Genomic DNA, 22,073 nt, shown 5'->3' with positions numbered 1-22,073 from the left:
CCTTGTGAGTCATGGCGAGTGGTTCAAAGTAGTGAGGGAAAAAAGTATCGACTTCTTTAAATGCCTCTAGCATTTGGGTACAACAAGCATGCAACATTTTTGAGATTTAAAAGAGTCTCATAAACAATAAGAAGGGGAAAGAAAGAGCAGAAGATCAAAGATACTCTTCAACCCCAGAGAAATGAATCAGCGATAGGTGAACGCTGAGACACCGGAATGTGTCTTTGTGCGTGGGGAGGGGCCGGGAGAGGACCCTCTTTGTTTTGGAGTCTGGGAAATTGCCTTTGCCTTCCCAAAGCCTGCTGCGTGGGCTGGGGCAGAACAGCGAGACCAACCGCAGGTTGACTGGAATTGATGGGGAAGGAGGGGCCCACCACCACCCTGAGAGGACAAGGAGGCGAGCATCTCATTGAATGGGGTGATCACTGATTTTCGCCGGAAGCAGTTATCTTTCTTGTAGGCATCTGCACCCACAGCACAGGCGTCCAGGCTGCCTCCCACAGCAGGCGTTTGAAGCACAGCTCCGGGTCTGGACCAGAAGGGGAGTCTCAGGGCTCGAACTTCTTTCTGTTGGTCATGAAAGCCAGTGGGGTGCGCACGGTTGACCAAAACTAGTGCCTCCAGACCATATTTTGGAAATCTCAGAGCGGGATGTTCCAAATATAACGCCAGGTATGCGAACTGAAGGAAAAAAGCAGAAACTCCAGCTGGCCCTTTGGGTGACAAGAGCTCCCAGGCGAGACAGCTTACAAGTCACGCCCGGCGGTGTGACGGTGGCTCAGTGGCAGAGTTCTTGCCTGCCTTGCCGAAGACCGGGGTTAGGTTCCCTGTGCCAGCCCATGCAAACAAACAAAAAAAGGTCACCGCTGTGCAGATTTGGAAGCTGGGAATAATGGAGCCCCCTTCATAAAAGCCACGATTCAGCGATGCGAGTAGCTGAGGCACAAGCCCAGAAGGCCTGCCTACAGAGGTTATTAAATTGGACATATTTCACACGTCCCACAAATTCTCCAAAATCAAAAGGCACTTTCCGTGAGCAGAGTTTTCTTGCCACCCCTGTTGCGCCTGTGGAGAAGTCTTCTGCAGTGCCAGGAGTCACTTAACCTCTATGTAATGCAATGGTAATGATCTATCTCTACCTCAAAGGACTGGGTGGTAATAAAATGAGTCACAGCCCTTAGAACTGTGTCTAGCATATAGTAATAACATAAATATATATATGTAATAAAAATTCTTGTTATTATTATTTAAATGGTATGGTCAATTTCTCTTATGAGGGGGGGTTGTTTAAAGTGAGAACTGTGCAGCCCTCATGTCTGTGATATAACAAAACTAACAAGATTTAATAATCATTGATGGTTTGGGCTATACCAGACACCCTGCTGTGGCATGTACAGATGTTACCTCTTTTAATCCCCATATGACTCACGGAGGTAAAGACTATTCACATCTTCTCATTTGTTTCTGAGCATCAGAGAATTTATGTATCTGACCCAAAGTTGCACAGCCAATAAGGGACAAGGCTGAGTCACACCCACATCTGTGTGATAAACCCAGATTCTCAGCTCTCAACTCCACCATAGGCATTGCTGGAGCAGGTGAGCTGGAACCTGTATACAGCATCTCTCACATCTGGCTTCACCAGGGTGCCATTCAAAAGCAAATTTATCCATCCTACCCCACACCAATTGAACCGGAACTTTAGAGTGGGTCCAGAAATATGTATTTCTGACAAGCTCCTCAAGTGCTTCTTATATAGTTAACCTAGTGCTTGAATTTAAAGCTATTCCAAAACACAGCTGTGGTTTTCTCTTTAACCTACTGGGAACCTCATTGATGAAATAAACCCCCTTAGCTAGACTAGATCCTTTCATTTGGCATTGATTTTTCTACGCTGAATCCAAACCTCTATAACAAAAACGTTCTTAAATTCTATGACTTAGTTTTAATTAAATTATTTATTTCCAGATGTCTGGAAAATTTTTCTATCCTCCCGCAACTTCTCCTTCAGTATTCTGTTGCCACAGAAGCCTCAGACTGCGTCATCTATTAAATGACCTACAGTTACGAACAATGCGAAGATAAATCTGTTTCATTCAATGGAAACATTTACCCAATGAGTCTGAGTCATCAAAGCCTCAGAAATTTTGACACATTCATTAATTTTGTTCAGCTTTATTTGTTAATCAGAAAAACCAGGAACTGTACATGCTCTGAAGGCTCTGCCTTTTACACGGAGATGCATTTGTTGGAAAGGAGTGCTGAAATGAAACATTTCTTTCCACACAGGGATTCTTGAAGTAATTACACCAAGCAAAGTAAAAGAAGCGCTTGGATATATATTGTTCCATTAAAGCTGTATTTATCGAGCACCTGACATGTGAAATGCCCTCCTCAGGGTTAAGTGAGAATCAGTAAAGCAGATGTGGGTTCTGGCCTGAGGGCTTTACTCTGTGAGGGGAGACAGGCAGAAATATTTATAATATTGGTGGGATGGGAAATGGGTCAGGAGACATTGAAAAGAGCACTGACTACTTTTGCCTTTCTAGAATCCATTTTCCCTTCTACAGGTAACAGCACCCAAGGTTGACTTCTCAGACTCCTCTCGACCCACGATGACTCCAGGTGATATGGGAGTGACTATCCCCAATCTCCAGCTGCAGGTGGGTGGGAGCCCGACCTGGTTTGAACAAGCAGAGTATTCCAGTCTTCTGGCCAAAGTGTTTAGCTCAAGAGTGGGCTGTGACTCAAATTGGACCCAAGAGATTCAATCTTGTGATCTTTTTGGAATAATATAGAAATAGAAGCTCTGCTTCTTCTGCAGTTACTGAGCTGGGGAGATATGAACCTGAAGCCACCAAGTTTACCCACAAGAAGAATTTTCCTGAAAGTGAAGGCAACAAAATACAAGGACAAGTGGTATTGCTTGAATTCCTAGATACAACTGTACCTAAAGAATAACAGTTGTGTGTGTGAAGAATTTTTTTGCTTCAGTGACTTGGAGATCAGTTTTTGCCACATAGAGCTGGGAACTTTATATAGTGAGATATGGTTAAAGTGGTGTTCAGAGGCTGCATCCAGGCAGGAGCATCAGGGAAACGTTTTGGGATGGGGCTGAAGATGGGTCTGTGAAGACTGAGGGACAATGACATCATCATTCTGTAAATCCCTCAGTGATACCTCCTCCACCAACAACCTTCTTTAGCAGCCACACACCTGAATCATTTTAACTCACTGAGGGTATGTCTTCCAAGGAAGTATTTTGATAGCAGACATCATGTCTTTTCCTTTTCCTCTCTTTTCACCAAACAGTGGTGCACATTAAGTGTTTAATTACTGCTTCCTGATTACATTTTCATGCTCTTGAACAATAGGCTAAACCGAATTTTAAACACTTGTCTCCAACTTCATGTAAGAAAGTGGATAATCACCCAGGTTTTTATTTCTGTAAATTGCTTGCTTCAAGGGCCCCATGACGGCAGGGCCAGCTGCACCCCCAGACATATGAGGAGTCTTTTTTTTTTCCATAGTCTCTCTTACACCCCTATTAATATCACTATTATTGAAGGCATGTTCAAGGGCTCCCCAGTGCCATCTATACTCTGAAATCATCTTGAACAGTGAAGTTCTTTGTTCTGTGCGTCTACATGCATGTGTGTTTCCTAGTTTAATTTACTGTCATTTCATCCGAGCATAAATTTCTCATCAACTCACATGAAAGAGTCTCGCAGAAGCTAGAGCACAATAAATGAGCATTGGGCAGCAAGGCTGATAAAAATCCAATCCTGATTTTACTAAGCAATAAAACATATATGTCAGTGGGTTCATCAAAATCAGATTCTGGGCTTACTAAGCAGTAAAATGAATGCATCATGTTGATCAGCATGGGATTCTGAAAAACACTTAGCTGGCAAGATTTTTCAGATTCCACAGAGAAAAGGAGTAGTCCAAGTAGGAGTCTGGAATCTTAACCATTCTATTCTCATGGAAAGACGCCAATCTTGTCTCACAGAGAAAAGTCTGCTGAGTTATGCTCATGCTCCTTTGCAGGTAATATCCTTGGAATACTTTCCTAGAATGCCTATTTTTCCCTTAGTTTAATGTTCATAATTATCTTGTTTAATTATTTGATTATTGGCTATTCTTCTCTTAAAATGAAAAATATAAGAATGCAGAAAATTTGCCTATCTTGTTCATCTCTATATCCTCAGAATCTAGATTGAAGGTATGAATTTTGGGTCCAGGACAATATAGGTTCAATGATTGCATAATGAATGAATAAATGATAACATGGAAAGAGCATTGAGCTTGAAGTTACACTTAAGTTTGGTTTGTCTCTGGCATCCAATCCCTATGGAACTTTGGGCTAATAATTTCATATATTTAAGGCAATTTCATTGACCACAAAATGAAAGGATTAGGTCATATTTTGATATGAGAGGATGTCTCATTTTATAACTGCTTTAACTATTTTTACCAAATGAAATCCGATGTAGAATTTTCATTTTTAAACATATTCATGCTCTAATTGAAGCCTGGAGATGAAAGGAAAATAGACTATCCTGGTATCTTAGATTCTTCTATAAAACTCTATGGAGGCGGGCCGCGGTGGCTCAGCGGGCAAGAGTGCTTGCCTGCCGTGCCGGAGGACCCCGGTTCGATTCCCGGCCCCAGCCCATGTAAAAAACAAACAAACAAACAAAATATAATAAAAACAAGAAAATGTTTAAAAAAAAAAAAAAAAAAAAAAAACTCTATGGAGTCCCAGAATTCAGTTTATAAAGAATCACAAGATGTGAACAACATGAAATAATGGGGCATTTTCCTTACTTAGTGGCTCTATGATGCTTAAAATGTTACAGAATGAATTACTTTGGGATAAGATCGGATGTATGGAGTCTTTTTATGCATTCCATCCATCTATCCATGGATATATCAACCCATTAAACAAATGCTTATTGAGAAATTTTTTAGTCCCAGTTAGTACAGTGCTAAACAAGAAATACAAAGTTTCTGTCTTCCTCAAGCTTCTCTTCTAGTGGTGATGAAAAATAGTAAATGAATAAACATGTCTGAATATAATGCTTGCTATTATGAAGTGATTTGAAGAAAAATCAGAGTAAGGGGGCTCAGGAGTAATAGGGGTGCTGTTGACATGCAGGTCCAGTATGGGTTCTCAGAAGAGATGACATTTGAGCAAAGAATATGAACATGAACATCGATTGGGAGGAAAAGCATTCCCAGATAGAGGAAACCACGAAGGATAGCAATGTGTCTCTTCAGAAAATTAGAATCGATATCTTAATGATGCTGAGAGCTCATCTGTGGAAAAAGGTTTAGGAACTCTTACCTCACAAGGTTTTCATAAAGATTAAATGAGAAAACCACTGTGTGTACCGCATAAGAGGTGCTCAAAGAATATTCGCTGAACGGAGAGAGATGGGTTTAACTCAGGGTTTTCAAGATTTCTTAATCAACAAAAAGCTATTAAGCATCCCATTATGTAGCACGCCCCTTGCTCAGTCTTCCACATCATTCTTCCATTTAACCATACAATTAGTCTAAACAAACCCTACTATCATCATATATATTTGACAAATGAGGAAACTGAGGCCAGAGAAAAGTTAAGTGACCAGGGCTAGAAAGGAGCAGGCGAGTTTTGCTCAGTAACCTGACTCTAAAGGTCATGGGCTTAACCACTGAGAAGTCTTGCCTTCCCCAATCATTTGTCTCAGAGCCATTGGCTATCTGTTCTCAATCAGCCCAGAGAACAGATTATTCAAGAGAAACAATCAGGAGACAGAGATCATCTGGTCAACCACTTTTCCAGAAGGATATTTTTTTTCCAGTACTACATTAAGAGGTTACCCTACTCTCTGCTACCTCCAAATGATCTCTTTTTGGTAGATAATTCATGACTATTGAATCACTGAGACACTTCACATGTGAAATACAAAGTAGGACAGCCCATAAGAGATGCAGAAGGATGTTTCTGCAAGGTGACCAAGATCCTACAATTCTGCAATATCAGTCATCACAACAGGTAACCACATAACACACTCTCATAAAAAAAAAAATCCAGGATTTCAAACCTTAGCTAAGGAGCCATTTCTTCCGGGAAGGTTTCCTTGAAGAATCCAAACTCCACTCCCCCCAACACACACACTTCCCAACTGAAATAGGTACCCCTTTCTTTAGGCTTTCACACCCCCCATATTGCATATATCTTTTGGGATGGTTTGGAGCTATGTATCCCAGGAAAACATGCTCATATACTTAATCCATTCTTGTGGGTGTGAGCCCACTGTAAGTAGGACCTTTTTTTTTTTTTTAACTTTTTTTATTAATTAAAAAAATTAACAAACAAAACATTTAGAAATCATTTCATTCTACATATATAATCAGTAATTCTTAATATCATCACATAGTTGCATATTCATCATTTCTTAGTACATTTGCATCGATTTAGAAAAATAAATAAAAAGACAACAGAAAAAGAAATAAAATGATAATAGAGAAAAAAAAAACTATATGTACCATACCCCTTACCCCTCGCTTTCATTTACCACTATTTCAAACTGAATTTATTTTAACATTTGTTCCCCCTATTATTTATTTTTATTCCATGTGTTCTACTCTTCGGTTGATATAGTAGCTAAAAGGAGCATCAGACATAAGGTTTTCACATTCACAGAGTCTCATTGTGAAAGCTATATCATTGTTCAATCATCCTCAAGAAACATGGCTACTGGAACACGGCACCACATTTTCAGGCAATTCCCTCCAGCCTCTCCACTACATCTTGAACAACAAGGTGATATCTGCTTAATGCATAAGAATAACCTCCAGGATAACCTCTCGACTCTGTTTGGAATCTCTCAGCCATTGATACTTTGTCTCATTTTACTCTTCCCCCTTTTGGTTGAGAAGGTTCTCTCAGTCTCTTGATGTTAATTCTCAGCTCATTCTAGGGTTTTTCTCAGTTCTTTGATGCTGAGTCTCAGCTCATTCCAGGATCTTTGTTCCAAGTTGCCAGGAACGTCCACATCCCTGGGAGTCATGTCCCACGCAGAGAGGGGGAGGGTGGTGAGACTGCTCATCATATTGGCTGAAGAGAGAGGCCACATCTGAGCAACAAAAGAGGCTCTCTTGGGGATGACTCTTACGCCTAAATTTTAAGTAGACTTGACCTATCTTTTGTGGGGTTAAGTTTCATGTGAACAAACCCCAAGACTGGGGGCTCAGCCTATAGCTTTGGTTGTCCACACTGCTTGTGAGAATATCAAGAATTCAACTTGGGGAAGTTGAATTTCTCCCCGCTCTCACCATTCCCCAAAGGGGACTTGCAAATACTTTTCCAGTCACTGATCAAATCATTCTGGGATTCATCGGGGGATCACTCTGGACAAACCAACAAAATCTCATGTGCTACCTGAGATTCCAAGTTGTAAGTAGGACCTTTTGAAGAAGTTATTTCAGTTAAGCTGTGGCCCACCTTAATCAAGATTGGTCTTAATTCTGTTACTGGAGTCCTTCATAAGCAGAATGAAATTCAGACAGAAAGACATAGGAAGCAAGAGGCTGAAGGTCAATGGAATCTGGAAGGGAAGGGCAAGGTCAGGAGAGGCCGCCATGTACATTGCCATGTGACAAAGGGGTCCAGGACCAAAAATCACTAGCAGCCAGCCCCAGAACAACAGTCTATGGTTTAGACTATTCCTAGCTCAAGATCATGACCCAATAAATCACCATTTTTTAAGCCAACCCACTGCATAGTATTTACTTTGGTAGCCAAGAAACTAAAACAGTTTTTATTACATTGTACTTTATATTGTTAGTTTATTGGCCTGATGAACTAGCCTGAATTCAATGATGTTTATTAGCTAGGTGTTTAAAGTCAGACAGAAGTGGGATAAAATCCAGGTTCTAATGTCATTAGCTGTGTAATTGTGAGCAAATAATTTACCTCTTTTCTGGCCTCGTTTTTAAAATCTATAAAGTAGGGATAAAAATAGTAGATACCTTATATGGTTATTAGGAGTATTAAATGGGTTAATACTTATAAAGCACTAAGCATAGTTACTGCTACATAATTAGCATTCAGTAATGACTACTTTTATTATGATTAATATTTCCACGTGTTCAGAGAGCCTGCCTCGCTTGTTCATTAATTGCATTCTAGCATCTGGCACAGTGCCTGTCCTATAGTGGGTACCCAATTATTATTTATTGAGTGACTGAATGAGTAAATGAAATGCAAAATGCAAGGATTGAAGAAAGAAAGGAGGACACATGGGATATACACTGAGAAGGGTAGTTTAGACATATAATTTCCTATAATTCTTACAGCCCCATGAGATAAATCTTACTGTTTTCCACCTTAATAAATAGAGGTGAAGTGACTTGTCCAGGTCACAGAGTAAAATAAAAAAGGTTAACTTTCAACAAGCATAGAATGGTGTCCAAAGTTCTTGGTTAGAACTCCAAGCCATGGAAATCCCACCCTACTGAGCAGTAGAATTGAAAGACTGGCTGGCCAGACTAGAGGTTCAAAACTGGTGGCCTGGCCTTACAGATGTTCTTTGTCATCACTGTCGACCAGGAGCCCTTGGACCATGTCTCCTTTGAGCTGTTTGCAAAGTTCCAGAGATAGCAGAAAATTTTTGTTCTCTGAGCACTGGGAAGAAAGGATTTGGTTATAAGGGTTCCTGCTTTCACAGGATTATTTCTGGGTTTATGTACTATGGTGGTGATTTCATACACCATAATGCTACTGATGGCAAGTCCATCGATGGGGAGAAATTTGATGATGAGAACTGGGAAGAAAGGATTTGGTTATAAGGGTTCCTGCTTTCACAGGATTATTTCTGGGTTTATGTACTATGGTGGTGATTTCATACACCATAATGCTACTGATGGCAAGTCCATCGATGGGGAGAAATTTGATGATGAGAACTGGGAAGAAAGGATTTGGTTATAAGGGTTCCTGCTTTCACAGGATTATTTCTGGGTTTATGTACTATGGTGGTGATTTCATACACCATAATGCTACTGATGGCAAGTCCATCGATGGGGAGAAATTTGATGATGAGAACTTCATCCTGAAGCATACAGGTCCTGGCATCTTATCCATGGCCAACGCCAGACCCAACACAAATGGTTCCCAGTTTTTCATCTCACTGCTAAGACTGAGTGGTTGGATGGCAAGCACATGGTCTTTGGCAAGGTGAAAAAGGGAGTGAATATTGTGGAAGCCATGGAGTGTTTTGGGTCCAAGAATGGTAAGACCAGAAAGAAGATCACCATTGCCGACTGTGGATAAATTTAATAAATTTGATTTGTGTTTTGTCTTCTCCACCAGACTATTCCTTCTGTAGCTCAGGAGAGTGTCCCACCTCCTCTGGTCTGCCTCAGTATCCTATCATTGTGCTTTCACTACATTATCCTTCCCTTCCAAGTCTAGCTGAATTGCAGAGTTAAGTTTATGATTATTAAATAAAAACTTAAGCAGAAAACAATCAAACAAAACGGTACCCTGTGGATTGAAATTTGGTCAATGGATGAGATAATTTGATGTGCTCAATTTTTCAAAAATATTGAAAATATATTTATTATGTATTTTACTATGTATTACATATTTATTAAATAATAAAAATAATAGGCCAGCTTTTAAAAATATGGAGATTTCTCATAAAACCTGGATTATCATCTGCTCTTAAAAAAACCAAAGCTCTCCAAATTCTGGGCCTTCATTCCTGCATGAAAATAATCAGCAGGAGTACTGACAGGGCTGATCACATTCTCCAGTTGCCACAGCCTCCCACCCTTATGCCCCTCACACAATATTTGCTTTTACACATACAATCAGCCTACTTTATTGTTTCATGTTATTTTTGTTGTCTGCTGACATTTTAGATGGTGTGATGGTTTGAAGCTCTATGTACCCAAAAAAAAAAAAACAAAAAACGTGTTCTTCAATTTAATCCATTCTTATGGTTGTAAGTAGGAACTTTTGAGGAGATTACTTCAGATAAGGTGTACCCATGTCAATCAGGTTGGACCTTCATCCTATTTCTGGTGTCATTTATAAGCAGAGTGAAATTCAGACAAATAGGATGCCACAGAAAGCAAAATGCTTGACATTGATGAAAGTTGGAGGAGCAGGGAGAGACCAGGAGATGATGCCATGAAATTTGCCATGTGACAGAGGGGACAAGTATCACTGACAATCAGTCCAATATGCTGTTCTTTCATGAGGAAGCATCATCTTGATGATGACTTCATTTGGACTTCCTTTCAGCCTCAAAATAGTAGGTGAAAAAATCCCCACTGTTTGACCTGACCCATTTCATAGTATTTGCTTGAGTAACCTCGGAAACTAAAGCAGATTTTGGTACTAGAAGAGTAGGGTGCTGGTATTAGAAATACCAAAAATGAGGAAAGGGCTTTGGAATTGGATAATAAGTAAAGACTAGAAGAATTGTGAAAACCCAAATATGAGTGAGAGCTGTATGAGTGAGAGAAAGTTTCTCTCATGAATTATGAAGACATAATTCATCATGAACAGAATGTTGGGTGAAATATGGATGTTAAAAGTAGTTCCAGTGATGCCTTAGAAGAAAATGATTAATGTGTTATTGGAAACTAGAAGAAAAGTGATACTTATTTTTAAATGAATGGGAATTTGGCAAGGTTGAGATCTGATATCAAATGAAGGTAGAATTTGAGAATGATAAACTTGGGTATTTAGCTGAGGGGATTTCCAAGGTAAGTGTGAAAAGTACAGCCTGGTTTCTACTTGCAACTTGATATAAAAGGCAAGTAGATAAGCTGAACTCCTGGGCACAAAGAAGCCAGGAATCAATGGTTTGGAAAATTCTGAGTTTCTAGAAAATGAGCTCCCATAGAATAGTGCTCCATGTGATGGTTTAACTAAACATGGATCCAGTCAGCAATTTCTGTGGAAGTCAAGATTGGAAATGCAGTTATCCAGGAAGGATGTGGGGAAAGTTCTTTTTTTCTGATATTTTGGACCCCTGTGAACGACATGTAAAACTGACAATTTTTTAATGTAATTTATTATAAATGGAACTACTGCCTGCCTGCACTAAAAGGGTCAGAGAAGGGACTTGTGGTAGTTTGGTTCAGGTGTCAACTTGGCCGGGTGAAGGTGCCTAGTTCTATTGCTGTGGACATGAACTAATGGCATGTGAAGCTCATCTTTGACTGATTACAACTGTAGTCGGCTAGGAGACATGCCTGCTGCAATGAATGATGTTTGATTTAATTGGCTGGATGCTTAAATCAGAGATTTCAATATAGCACAGCCCAAGCAGCTCAGCATAACTCATCCCAGCACTTGCAACTCAACCCAGGCCTTTGGAGAAGCAGAAAAGAATCACTGGGGAAAGTTGTTGGAACCCAGAGGCCTGGAGAGAAGGCCAGCAGAGATCGCCCAGCACCTTCCCATGTAAGAAAGAACCTAAGTTGAAAGTTAGCTCCCTTTCCTCTGAAGAACAATATGCTCTTAACTAAATATATCCCCTTTTATTAAAAGCCAATCCATCTCTGGTGTGTTGCTTTCTGTCAGCTTTGGCAGACTGAAATAGGACTATGAAGAAAAAGTCACTTCAAGGGTAGAACTATGAAAGTTGAGGTCTGGACCAAAGACATCTTCTCAGGTCAAGTGAGCAGTCCCACCCATGTGTGTGGAGAAGGTGAGTTTGCCCCAGTGCTTGGAGAGGGAGGGTTACCTCATTGTTCAAGAATAGTGCTGCCACCCCAAATGCTTTGATAGGGTGGAGCTTGTACCTGGGGATGGCAGAGAGTCTGGCTATCACCCCTGTGCTCTGAGGGTGGAACCTGTGCTGTGGGGAAGGCAGAGAGCCTGGCCACCATCTCAATGCTTGGACGAGGTGGAGGCTTCACCCCAGTGTTGAAGGAGAATATGGCCACTGTGCAATACTTGGAAGGGGTGGGGCTGCTGCTTCATCAGGCCCTAAGGACAAACATCATTTCATAGATGACTCCAAGAAACCTTGAAATTTCATGGTGTTTGATCTGCTAGGTTTTGGAATTGTTTGGGACCTATGGCCCCTATTTTTCTTCCAATTTATCCCTGTAAGAATGGGAATATTTATCTTATGTCTGTCCCTCCATTGTTTATTGGAAGAATATAACTTTTTTGTAAGTCTCAAACGTCTGTAGACTGAGGGGAATAGTGCCCCAGGACAGACCATATCCACAACCAATTTTAATGAGACTTTCTACTTAACATTGTTTCTGAAATGACTTAAGACTTTTGGGATGTTGTGATGGAATGAATGTATTTTGCATACAGGAATAACATGCCTTTTTGGGGTCCAGATGTTGAAATATGGTGGGTTGATGCTGATATAGCTCATACAATCATGTTCTTAAATCTAATCCATTTTTGTAGGTGTGAGCTCTTTGTCTAAGTAGGACCTTTTGATAAGATTACTTCAGTTAAGGTTTGGACCACTCAGTTAGGATGGGTCTTAATCCTAATACTGGAATCCTTTATAAGTAGAATGAAATTCAGATAGAGCAAGAGAAAGCCATGGGAAGCAAGATCAGCTGAATAACAAGGGAGCCTGGAAGAGAAGGGAGAGACCAAGGGATGTTGCCACGTGCCTTGCCATGGGAGAGAGAAGCCAAGGATTGCCAGTAGCTAGTCCCTGAATGCTGGAATTCAGGGAGAAAACATCACCTTAATGACATCTTCATCTGGACTTTGTTTTAGCTTCAAAACCATAAGCAAATAAATTCTCATTGTTTAAGACAACCAATTTCCTAGCATGCTAGGAAACTAAAAACGGTGGTTGGCCACCACAATCCAGGATCCATTCAATGCATTCAAAGGACTGATAGAGACATTGAGGCACAGAGAGGAGAAGGTCATATACTTAAGAATGGAATCTTGAAGTTTAATTTCTTTCTCCAGTATTCATTTCATGACTGCATCATGAACTTATGCGTAAAGGTTTTTTGGAAATGTCCAGAGTTAAAATTATTTCTAAATGTTCTGTTTCCAAGAGGAAATACAAGGTAAAAAGGGAATCATGATAATCACAGGTGATAGCAACTAAGAAATACAAGACACAAAATCAGTATGTGCCTTATCACCACTCCCAGTAGATTCCCACTCATTCAAACAGCCAGCAGGATACCTAGTTTGGCATTACAGCATTAGTGACCATTCTACTATTCAGAATTAGGTGTGTTAGCAATAGTATTTTAATTTCCCTCTGAAAGCATCAAGTACGAATGCTTTTATAAAATAACCAACCATTGGGATGCTTCTTACTCTGTTATAGCAGAGAATCAAGAGTCCAAAGTCTTTGCTTGCATTCAATGATGCAAACCCATTTTTGATATGTTGCAATTGTAGAATCTTCAAAGACAAGCATCGTGTAGTTTAGTGACACATATATCCTAAAATCACAATTTTAGGAACTCAGAACCCTAGCCACCTGGAACTAAAAGACACTTTAATGCCCTTCTGGTTTATTCTTCCAACAATTATGAGTCAGCACCATGGACAAGGTTAGACAACCTCAAAAAGTAAGGAAGGGATGTCACCCAACTATATGTGATCCCTGCCAGAGCTGCACCAGAAGTTTTAGCTGGTAAGAAGCTTCATGTGTTGGCAACCCCTCCAGGCCACGTGTGTGTGTATGTGTGTGTGTGCGTGCTGGCTCTGAAGCACAGTATGATTTCTCAGGCACAATCGATCCTTATTCTGCAACATAAACACCTTCATATCCAATAATACTCCCATCTGTGAAAGACCAGTATGAGAGAAAGTGATTTGTTTATGCTACTGAGAATAAGTAGAAAATGTTATATATTATTGCCTTTGAGAAAAGGGAACAACAGATAGGATTTGCAAATTGAAAGCCAGTGATTACATTGGCGATGCCCATAGTACAATAAGTACAAACTCAATTATCTCCAGAGACTCATTTTCCTGGTGTTGTGCTTATACTTAAACTGATATTGTGAATGTGTTATTTATACTTTCAGGGCTCTTTGCTCAAGATTCATCTGGGTCTGTGACTGAAGTCCAAGTTCTCCAGCAGGATCTGCCCCTGCTGTCTTCTCCAGTTTCAGCCAAAATCAGTGCTCCTCCCACTGCCTCCCAATAAATGACCATCCCAACCTCCTCACAGATTCCCAAATATTCATGTACATTCCTATCTCTGGGCTTCTGCCACTGTGGCTTCCTTTTCCAGGAAGGGCCCTACTTAGGCATCCATATTTAAAATGAAGTTACAGTGATAACCCATAGCTCCATCCCCATATCTTCTTTCTTCCTGGTGTCTTTTGGGTATCTCCACCACAGCACTTACCCCATTCTATCAAAATAATCTGTGTAGGGCAGGCCACGGTGTCTCAGCAAGCAAGAATGCTTGCCTGCCATGCCCGAGGACCCAGGTTCGATTCCCAGTGCCTGCCCATGTGAAAAAAAAAGAGATTTGTGCATGAGTCTATCATCTGCACTAGGCTGTAAACGTCTCTAGGTTAGGAAGAGCTTTCACATTTCTTTTTCCCCAGCATCAAGTACAAAGCACAGACATACACATAGAATTCAGCAAATGTCTGTAAACTAATGAATTAATAAATGACAATAAAATTTCAGGCCCTTTGTATTAACTTGTTGATCAGTTGAGGGCAGGTTCTAACAAAGATGTCACATCATCATATGCATCTTTGGTATCAAGAGACCATTTTAAAGTGCCTCTTGTAAGAATCACCTGGTCCCAATTATAAAAAAGGCCTGGGGCCAGCCAAAGAAGGGTGTATGCAGCCTAGAGATGAGCTGAAGTCCTAAAGGGCTGGAATTTTAGAAGGTGGGAGCAAGGATACCATCTGAATCATTCCAGAGCCAGAAGAACCAGAAGCTTAAGCGCCTACAAGTTATAGGCACAGAGCAAACAGGCAGTGAGCACTGGTTATCCATGTTACAAAATTTGCCTTGCTTCCCAACAGAGTTATGTCTCTTAATACCAAACTGGTCCTTAGTTCCCCCTTTCCATTTTTTCCAGGAAATTTCAGAAACGGTGATGAAAGAAAAGGGAACACAGGTGGAATCTCTGTCCAGAAAGGACAGAGGTGATTAGAGAAGCAAAGCTTCTGGTGTGGCCATGGAGAAACAAAAGGTGAGGGAGTGAGGCTATTAGCAAAATAAAAATTATCAATCATATCAGTTAGGAACATGGCCAGCTCCAAGCAAAAGAAAACCTAACTGCCAGTGACTTAAACATTAAGGGCTTTCATTGACTTAAATAGCACTCAAGGGCTGGTACCAGAACTCAAGGATGACAATAAGGACCCCGCCCTTTTGTCTGGCGGTTCTACCATCCTTGGTACATGGGTCCTGTCGTTCATGTCCATGGCTGTTGTTCCTTTTGGCATCCCAGCTGCAGCTGATCAGAGTCAGGAAGAGCTGAATAGCCAGGATGTGTGGTGAAGTCTGTTTCTTTTCATAAGGAAATCACACGGTTGTTCTGAAACTCTGCTCAGTAGAATACCACTTAAGTATCATTGACCAGCACAGCCTTATGTGGCCTTTCCTAACTGAAGAGTGACTAAGATGGTCAAGGTTTTGCTCACCAGTCTTTTTAGCTGATGAAGCATGTGAGAAGGAGTTGGAAACAGGTACTGAACCAACCAACAGTGGGTTGCTGTCTGTGTGGGAGGCATGGGTCTCCCCATACCCATTGTTTCCCCTTGACATTAAACTTAAATCCAGAGTCAAAATCCTTGGACATGAGGTTGGGTGCAATTGTTGAATTGAAAAGAGTTATACATCAAAATTAAACAACCAAATACAAACTGTAAGTTCAAAGGTCAGTAGCCAAGTTGTAAGCCAAAGATGAAGCAGCTGACCCCAGCCTTGTACCTCCCACTGTGCTTCTTATTGTATGAAGTAATAGATGAGGGAGGAGGAGTGAAAGCCATAGGAATATCTTGTTATTCATTCAGCTAATATTTTTGAGTTCTCACTATATGCTAGTCACCTTGCTAATAGCTAAGGATTCAGCAATGAATAACAGATATATTCTCCGGGATCTGAGGTCCACAGCTCAGGAAGGGGTGAACCACAGCCAATCCAGTCCACCAACTGTGCTTGTAACTAAAGTTTTATTGTAACACATCCATGAACATTCATTTACATATTGCCTCTAGCAGATATTCTACCACAAAAGCAGGATTGAGTACTTGTAACAGGTACCATGTAGTCCACAAAGTCAAAAATATTTATCTGGTCTTTTACAGAAAAAGTGTGCTAAATGGCATAGACTGGATGCCTCTTGTCTACTACTGAATGAAATAGACTGGAACAGACAGACAGTAAATAAGTAGGCACAGTAATTATCCAGTTCATTCCTGGGTGTGATATGGCCATAAAGGAAAAAATAATTTTTAATATAGTTAAAAAAATTATATCAAAGAGTGATATAATGCAGAGTGATGAGGGGAGGGGCTGGTTACTTTAGATAAGATGGTCAGGAGAGTATCTTGTTATTTTGACTGCAGCTAATAGTATAAGAAGGAGATAGACAGACACCTAGCTAGAATAAGGACATACTGTACACATAGAACATTAAAGACAAATGCTGTAAGGCAGGAAAGAGCTCAGTGTGTTGTGTTTCAGAACATGACTGAGGTGGGCTGGTTTGCTGGATTGATGAAAGAGAGGCATGAGATAGGCTCTGAAATGTAGGTGGGTTCCTGACCATGCAGGAATTTGAAGGATGCAGGAAGGGAGTTGGATTTTATTCCTATTTCAATGAGAAATCTTTTGGTATTCAACTGAACCGACCACTTAGTACACAGAATTGATTGTCTGGGGCAAAATTGGATGTAATGCAATCAAGCATTTGCCCAAGTTGAGGTGCGGCAGAAAACAAATAACCAGGCTATTATTTGTCATTACTATTACCTCTTTTGGGGGGGAGTGGAGGGAGTCCATAGGTTGTAGAACACTGTAAGACAATATTTTCAGACTCTCTCACAGTTAAATATGGTCATGTAGCTGAATTCTAACCAATGAAGAAATAGGTATAAGCACCGTAGTCCTGCCAGGCCTGACTCATAAGACCTTCCCTTTCATTATCCTCTAGGCAGATGAGCAAACTTGGAAGTTACATCCCAAAGACAGTGTGGCTACAGGTAGAAGAAGACCAGAATCCTAAATCACCACTTCGAGAAGAGTATCCCATCCATCAGGAGCATGCATTTTGGACTTTACATGAGGGAGAAATAAATATTTATTATATTTAAGCCATTATACATGCTTTGGTTTGTTTGTTAGAAAAGCCAGCTCTAATTGATGACTCTGATTCAACTAATTGACTCTAATAATTGATGACTTAGACTAAGGCTGTGACTGTGGAAACTTGATTGTCCAGCAGCAGTGGGTGTTCAGGTTGGCTGAGAATCCAGGGCAAAGGAGATCATCTCTCCTATTCCTTGCAACCTTACTTGGGAGCTAACCACTGCTCAGCATGTCACTGATTCCTTCTGAGCTCAATTAATCCCCCTAGATACCTTCTCATCCCAGTGCTTCTGTCTTTGTGCTCCCCAGAACTGCCCAACTCTCCAGGGACTGTCTGTTTGATTCCAGTTGCCTGGGCAGCTCTAACTCATGCATAACGATGTTCCGTACCCCATGTTTTATTTCTTGGGTTTTCAATCCTTTCATTAAAAATGCATACTGGATGAAAGGTTTTACATACCAAACAGTCCAGAAATTTAGGATGGCCAGCTTAGTTGTTCAAAAATGTTCTTTTTCTTTTTCTTTTTCTTTTTATTACAATTGCTCTGAAAGAAATCCCTATCACTTGATATTAACAAATGTAGTCACTGAAGCGGATTCACATACCCCAAAACACCAGGAGAATTAATTACCTGCAGCTAGATCCATTTCATCCTTTTTTTTCCGAGGCAATACTGAAAATATGAGAGCTTTACTGCAGTCAGCCACTGAACCTCAAGCCTTCTATTTTTGTGCCACAGCCCACCAAGCAATAGAAATGACAAGAAACCTTCACCTGGGAGACCCCTGGGCATACACTTCTGGCCAGGTTTGTCCTGAAGTGACAGCTATTTTCAGATTTAACTAGAATCTGAATCTGAGGGAAATCCCAGAAGCTTGAGTTCTAATAGTAAAAATGATAGCACCTCACATGTGTGTGTAAAGTTCTCAACCTTCAGAAGGGCTCACATAGCTATTGTCTCTTATGGGTTTGGCAAGGGAGTGAAAATTAAGGCATCTGAAATTGCTGCCAGCAGAACTGTAGTGTTATTAACCATACCCGTCCATGTTTACTGGCTGGAAAGAGCCAGGCTGGGAACAGCAGTAAGGCTTAGGAGCGGTATCTTGGTTGCAATAATAACTATCCTTTCTATGTACTTGTTATGTGTCAAGCATAATGCATAGATGCATGAACTCATTTAATGCTTATAGTTTATCAAGGAAGTAGGTTATTGCCTTATTTTTATACTACAGATGAGAAAACTGAAGAAAAGTAAGGCAAAGCAACTTGTCCAAGGAAACTGATGGAGTAAGTGGTGAGGCTGGGATTTGAACTCAGGTCTTATAACTTCAGAGCACATTATCTTCAGGACTTTGCTATTTTGGAATAATAACTGGACTTAGAGTTAGGATATTCAAATTCCAGACCAACCTCTGTCATGATTAAGTTGTATTAAACTGGGAAAATTGTTCTGCTTTTCTTAAAAACACCACACTCCTTGTTTTCAGTGTGGTACACAGTTAATCTGTAATTTATTCATGATTCTTGCATCCATGCCCTTGGGTTGTCTGTCCACATTGACTTGGAGCTTGGTCATGTGACTTTCTTTGGCCAATAGGACAAAAGCAAAGTGATATAATCATAAATTTGAAAAGTGCATGTACAATGGGACTGTCCTTTCTTGCTGCACTTGGAAATTCTGAAAATCATAAGTAAACAAGTCTAAATTAACCTGCAGAATGATGAAACACACAGTCATTATCCCAACTGACAAGGAGGCAACTGCCTGGATATGTGAATGAGACAATGCTAATTCATTCAGTCTCGTCCTATCACCAGTTGACTGAGGGCTCAGCCAAGCTGGTCCAGATCAAAAGAATAACCAATCCAGTCCACACAATTTGTAGGAAAAACAAAGTCACTAAGTTTTAAGATGGTTTTTTATGCAGCAAATACTGACTGAGAAGGGAGCATTGTACCATATCCAGAGAAGAGAGGATGAAGAGGCTGAGACACTGCCATGAAAAACTGAGTAAATCACTCAACTGTGACTGCACCAATACCCCATTCTTGAGGTTAGATGTTTGGGGTCTGCTTCCTAACTGGGTCCTGCAGATAGGGAAGAATTTGGAAGTCCTCTTCCACAAGAACACGGATGAAGGCAAGAACAGGGTAAAGCTAGTGAAGATTCAAAGAAGCAGGGCCTACATAGGGATGTGGGGGAAACGTTTGCTGAAGAACACCATCAGCTGGACAAGCCAGGAAAGCACAGCTTCAGGAAGCCAAAAAAAAAGCTCTTTGGCATCTTTCTAACCTCCCCAGGGCCCTTTGGAATTGGTCTGTGTGGCCTAATTGGATCCCTGGTCCAGTTTTAGTGGGAATACTGAGTTGGAAAGTCCTCTCCAGGGTGATCCAACCACCAGAATTTTCCTTCCAGGCAAAAGCAGCTAGAGACAAAGAAAGGAGAGTAAAAAAATTATAGAGGCAAAAAAATAAAAACAAGAAAACAGATCAAGATTCTCAGAAAAGGAACAGAGTAAAGGACACTTTCTCCTGGGGGTGAAATAATTGCACAAATAGTGCAATATTAAAAATTGTACAGCATATCCAGGGCAAGAATCAGATGAACAAGAGCTGAAAAAATATGAACAGTCAAACAAAGACAATTCTAAAGGTCTAGAAAAAGTTGAGCCAATTGTCAAAGAAAAACATCAACATACAATCAACAATAAAACCCTGGGCAAGAGAGAGAAGCTGGCATTCAGACTAAACTAATCAAGATAATCAGATGCATGTACATTAGCTAAAAATTACAAGCCATATTAATAAAAAAGAAGACAGTCCCTGTCAAAGGAACAAATTAAAGCTTCAAAGAAGACACAGAATTTGGAACAACTAATCAAAGTTACTCAAAGAAATCTAAATCAGTCAAAGAAGATGAAGGAAAATATGGCTAAACAGATAAAGGATATTAAGAACTGGGTGAGCATAAAGAAGAATTTGAAAGTATGAATAGAAAAATAACAGAACTTATAGGAATGAAAGACTCAACAGAAGAGATTAAAATACACTAAAGTCATACAATAGCATATTTGAAAAGGCAAAAGAAAGAATCAGTGAACTAGAAGGAAGAACAATCAAAATTTCACAGGAGAACAGATAGAGAAAAAAATGAGTAGGGTCACAGGGAATTGAATGACAGCATAAAATGCTAAGCATACATGGGTGTCCCAGAAGGAGAAGAGAAGGGAAAAGGGTCAGAAAGAATATCTGAGGAAATAATGGATGACAATTTCCCAAATCTTATGAAATGCATAAATATACATGTCCAAGAAGTACAACGTACTCCAAATAGAACTTCAAGAAACATACTAATCAGAATATTAAATCCCAAAGATAGAGAATCCTGAATGCAGCAAGAGAAAAGTGATTCATCACATACAAGGGATAAAGTGCCAGGCTTTTCATCAGAAACCATGAATGTGAGAACATTGGATTGATATATTTAAGGTACTGAAAGAAAAACTGCCAGCCAAGAATTCTTTGTCTGAAAAAAAACAGTCTTTCAAAAATGAAAATGAGTTTAAAATATTTACAGATAAACAGATATTCAGAAAGGGTGTCAAAAAAAGAACAGCCATACTAGAAATACCAAAGGAGGTTCTGCAGGCTGAAGGGAAAAGACAGAAGAGAGAGGCTAGGAGGAAAGTGTTGAAATGAAGAGTACCAGTAAGAGTAACTAAAAGGGTAAAAAGAGAGACAAAAATAATATATGACATATAAAAACAAAAGGATAAACTAGTTGAAGTAAATACTGCCTTTACAATAATAATACTAACTCTTCATGAATTAAAATTCCAATCAAAAGACAAAGATGGGTAGCGTAGATTAAAAACTATCCCCAAGAATATGGGGAGCAAAGTGGCAGCACAGTGAGGTGTGGAATTTAGTTCATCCTCTAGAGCAGTTAGTAAATAGGCAGTAACTGTATGGAAAAACTGTTGGGGGAACATCAGTGACTGGGTACACATCATACACCAGTATAGAATGGGTAGAACAACTGATATCCCACACAAAACTGTAAGTCTCCAAAGCCATGGAGACCGGTGTCCCTCCCCCATGTGCACAGCAGGCTGGTTCCTGGAGAGGAAAGGAAATACACTTTACTAGTGGCAAGTAAGTTAGCTCAATCTAGCTCCAGGTGCAAAATTAATTAACAAATCTGGACTGCTGAAAACAGACCCTGAGCACAAACAAACCTAGAATAAGCACTAAAGGAACTAGGAGATATAGCCCTGGCAGAGAGGGAATGGGGCTGATGGAAAAAAAAAAACAAACATACAGATGCTTTTTGAGTTGGACAGCACAAAATACTGGAAAAGGGCTGGACCCCAAGAAAAGAGGGCATATAAAGCCTGGGGAAACAGCCATGTACCAACTCCAGCTCTTGATTGGCAAACCCAGCGAACTGTGGTCTGGTTCTGAAAAGGCTTCTTTTTTTCTTTTACTTCTTAGTAGCTCATTAGATAGAACTGTGAGCATGCTCAGGTTTCAGAGATTCCCCAGACAAGGGTGGAATTAAGGTATGTCAGAGAGACAAGTAAATAGGTGAATAGAGGTAATACCCTAAATGGTGTATCTTCCCCAAGATAGGGAGGTGGTGCCCTACATAAGTGGTGGCCCACCTTCAGATAGTTCAGGATCCAGAGGCTGGAAAACAGAAGCAACCTAAGCCCACCCTCTTCCTCAGCCTCTGTCATAACCACAGCACTGGCAGGGACATCCTGC

The 22,073-nt window shown here is 40.3% G+C and overlaps 1 pseudogene; it reads left to right on the top strand.

The window, feature by feature from the left end:
* Positions 1-8,575: 8,575 nt before the first annotated feature.
* LOC143666573 (peptidyl-prolyl cis-trans isomerase A-like) lies at positions 8,576-9,322 on the top strand (annotated as a pseudogene).
* The last annotated feature ends 12,751 nt before the right edge of the window (positions 9,323-22,073 follow it).

Source organism: Tamandua tetradactyla, chromosome 23, assembly GCF_023851605.1.
Source record: "Tamandua tetradactyla isolate mTamTet1 chromosome 23, mTamTet1.pri, whole genome shotgun sequence".
In the NCBI taxonomy this organism is placed as follows: Eukaryota; Metazoa; Chordata; class Mammalia; order Pilosa; family Myrmecophagidae; genus Tamandua; species Tamandua tetradactyla.
The sequence above is the reverse complement of the archived record's forward strand: the minus strand, read 5'-3'. Positions and strand labels throughout refer to the sequence as shown.